We start from the raw sequence: 3,885 nt of genomic DNA on the forward strand, positions 1-3,885 counted from the left end.
CGGGAGGGAACGGCCCCCCCGGGGCGGCCCCCAGCCAGCAGAGGCGGCGGGGGAGCCGTGTGCTGCTCAGGACTGACCAGCACAGGTAGGGGAAAGTGCAGCTGAGCCCCTGCTGCTCCGGCTGGGCTCATCCTGTCCCGAGAGGCACACGGCTACTCCTCTCCCCACCCGCACCGTGTCAGCAATGTCAAGCTGACGTGGTGCCTGTGGGAACTATGTCCCTTCCTCAGCCCTTCAGCAGGCATTAGGAAGCTGCCAAGGGGCTGGGGGAGGGACAAGGGGTGGGAACAAAAGTAAACAGTGCTTACTTTTGTTTCCCGTTGCAGCACCGCAGGCCTCAGAAAATGCCTTGGCAGGCCGTATGTTGGACAAGCCTGTTCTAGGCACTTTCCACAGTGCCCTTTTGATATCTAAACTTCTGATGACTAAGAACTACAAAATAAACACAACAGTGGCTCCCAAACTTTTGGAACCAACAGACCACTGTCAACCATGAACGTTTCTTGCAGGTCCCCACAAACCCATATCAATTTTTAACTGAAAACACTATAAAGACATATAGGACCTGGTACAATTCACAGCCCACTTAGCATGGCCTCATGGGCCACGCACTGGAAACCACTTCTCTAGTGTATACATGTTAATCCCACTTGACACTAACTCCGATACTCCCAATAACACTAACTCTTGATTAGATTGTCACCCCGAGCACACAAAAACTCATCAAGTGATAAAAAATGTATTAACGAAAAATTCCAAAGACATTAAAAGGAAAGAAAAAACTGCCCTGATAAATCTAAGTGCCAGTCTACGTGAGAAATGCAGCCAAATTAATCAAGTCCCTATGTGGGTACTCATTCAGAAGTTCACTTCAATTTACTTTGGAAATCCACACAGGGATTTAATATATTTTGAGCACTCTGAATCACACCTTCTGTTAATCAGCTTGCTTTTTTTTAATATTGCCATTTACACAAGACTTCAAGAAAAACAGAAGACATGGAGACAATGATTATGAACAATTTCACAGAACACACCACAGTATAGCATATTGAGAAACTCAACTTATATATCAAAATTAGATTCCACTGGGAAATATTCTACCAGTAAGGCTCCATAAAAATTAACAGGTAAGATGTAATTAAAACTTGTGGAGGGAAGGGAACATAGTATAAGAGTATGAATCTATATCAATAAAACCATTTTTGCCACAACATTCTTTGAGTTTTCAGGAAGATGGAAACAAATTTGAGATGAAGAATTTTAAGATGTTCTGCAACAGGTTAAATAGCAAAGAAACACTTAAAGTAGCCAAGCAGGGAACACCCCAAATGGTACAAGGGAAGAGTATAAGCCTGAGAGAGAAACATGTTTAAGTTGGTCAAAGTCCTAATTATAGGGGCTTTTTGTTTCAAGGAAGCATGATTCTGTTTTTTTCCTACCTTGGAAAACATCTAGCTGCAAAAAGGAATCTGAATAACATCTTATCTTATTCTGCTAAGCTGAGAAGGCCTCTATGGAGCAATTGTGAGCAGCAGCCCCCCCATCCCACTTCCCCTTCCCCTTTTGAAGCTACTGCAAGTATATGTATGTCCATACCTACCAAAGCAAAAACAGAAATTGCTTCACAGGACTTAAATAGACCCCTAAAAATCACCAAGCCACTCACAATCTTGTAATAATGCATACATACTGTAGGCTGTTTCTCAGACCTAGGATCTGCCTCCTTTGAGATAAAGTTAAACTGAACATATAAATCTGATGTGTTTTTAGTAACAACTTATTTTAAAAAAAGCATTCTAAAACAGATGACTTGGAACTCAGTTATACAGTAGATAATGGATTAAAAAGATAATGATGAACTTTTATTTTTTTATCTTAGTTAATGTATAGTTTTAAAAAGAAAGGGAGGGAAGATAAATAATTGGCTTGCTCCATCTAACATTATAGAATTTACGCTAACCCCAGTCACATCTATTACATCATGCAATCTTCCCATTCATGGTGCAAGAGCCTTCTCTTCTGCAATCCTTACTTTTTAGGACGGAAAATTCCCATTTCCCCCTACTTCAGCAATTCTCAGTCTTTTTGAATGTCAGCTGCATATCATCTTTCTCCTTTATCTATATCAGCTATTGTACTCTTAATTTTGGAGCTATAATTTATAGGAAAGAAAATGCATTTTTTAAAAGCTCCATTAAATATATATCATCAAATGAGTGGCTGAAAACTTCAGTTTATGATTTCAAGGCCCATTCACATATTTTCCCTTCCTGGGTAATCAAAGAACTGTTTTGAAGCATTTCAATTCTCGATGTACATGGGGCATGCGTGGCCCATCGGCTCTGCAGAAAAACCTAGACCTCTATTCTCTCCTCTACAGGAGGGTAGGGAGAGAAAGCGGGGATGGGTTATTTGCAGGCTGAAGACCTGAAAAACTGTAACAGTCTGGTCCGACTCCTTCATCCTGACCACTCCTAAACTTGGAGGTCTGACACCACTGCTGCTGGGCTCTTTGTCCCCAACTCCCTCTATTTGGGTAGATGAGAAAGGAAAGGAAGAAAGGATTTGGAATGGACAGTCAAACTCCCCCTCTGCTTCCCCTCTCACCCATCCAAAGACATCTTCCACCCCTTGTAGGACCTCCTAGCTGGAGAGCCATATGCTGCATACAGCTGCAGTAATTTGAAATGTTCCAGCTGGGCAGTGCCACAGAAGCTGGACATATGCCCCCCAGCTGAAAGTATTCCTTCCTGAATTGTTTCCAAGCCAGCATCACTTGAAAACTTGAAAAGTTCCTTCTGTCCACACACTGAAGTGCAGCGGATGGCATCTTCTACTTACAAATCAGGTCCTCCATTTCCAATATTCTTGTCCTCCAATGTTTTATGCTAATAGAAACTTGAGAAACTTTAGAATTGTGCTTCATTTCTCAAAGTTTCTATGCATAACATGCAGCTGCAAAATTTCAAATACATTGCAAATTTCACCAGCCTCATACTGCAACCAAGAGAGGCAACAGAAGCACCTAATGTTCACTTCTGGAGAGATAATACTAGAACTGATGTCCAAAAAAAACTAGTTATTTTATCAAAGAGATATCCGATACGTCTAGCAAATTTAACTTTGGTACACTCATGCTGCATTTTACCCCATTTATTGCCATATGTTTTACTTATTCTTTCCTTTAAAATCTGTTCAAACACCTTGTATATTGTAAACTCAAACTAATGAGACTCTAGCTGCTCAGATCACCTCTTCCCTTTAAGTATAGGTAGTACATTGCTTATCTCCAGTCACATGCAACCACTCCTGCCTATGATATCTTCATTACAAACCTTTCCTACTTATTTCATGTGTCACTTATTTTAGAACTCTGATGTACAGATTATCCCAGTCTGTCTACACCCTCCAAGTCAAATGTACTGGAGCTCTTTTATTTTTGTTTCTGCTTCAGATGAAGTATTTTTCATTTCCATTAGCTATCCTGCCTTTGCACGTGTTCCACATCATCATGCTTATTTAAATTTGAGGCACATCATCAATTTAGGTTTTTGGTCCTATCGCGATTTTCTTTAATCTCTAAACCAGAATTATGTCATAGCAGCCCAATTCATTCTCTCTTTTTATTTATACGGCTGAAGAGATTTTTGCTATTTAATTTATTTTGCAAGTTCTAGCTGTTTTACTTTTGGCAATTCTTACTTTGCATTTTCCCTTGCTGACCTCCAAGACATGGCTTTCTTTGATTACCAACCTATTTTTCTATTTCTTATATACTGTCTACTTATCCCAAAAACCCTTTTTGAGGTGGATACTTATCTAGTTAGTTGTGAAAACCTTCCCTAAAAATGTTTTACCTTGCTTGCGGCGGCAAGGGGGGGG

At 40.4% G+C, this 3,885-nt stretch overlaps 1 protein-coding gene across 3 annotated transcripts in view; it reads right to left on the reverse strand.

The window, feature by feature from the left end:
* KPNA1 (karyopherin subunit alpha 1) overlaps positions 1–3,885 on the reverse strand; it is a 144,822-nt gene that overhangs the window by 139,903 nt on the left and 1,034 nt on the right. The window lies entirely within an intron of this gene.

The sequence above is a fragment of the Alligator sinensis genome, unplaced genomic scaffold (genome assembly GCF_000455745.1).
Source record: "Alligator sinensis unplaced genomic scaffold, ASM45574v1 scaffold538_1, whole genome shotgun sequence".
Lineage (NCBI taxonomy): Eukaryota > Metazoa > Chordata > Crocodylia > Alligatoridae > Alligator > Alligator sinensis.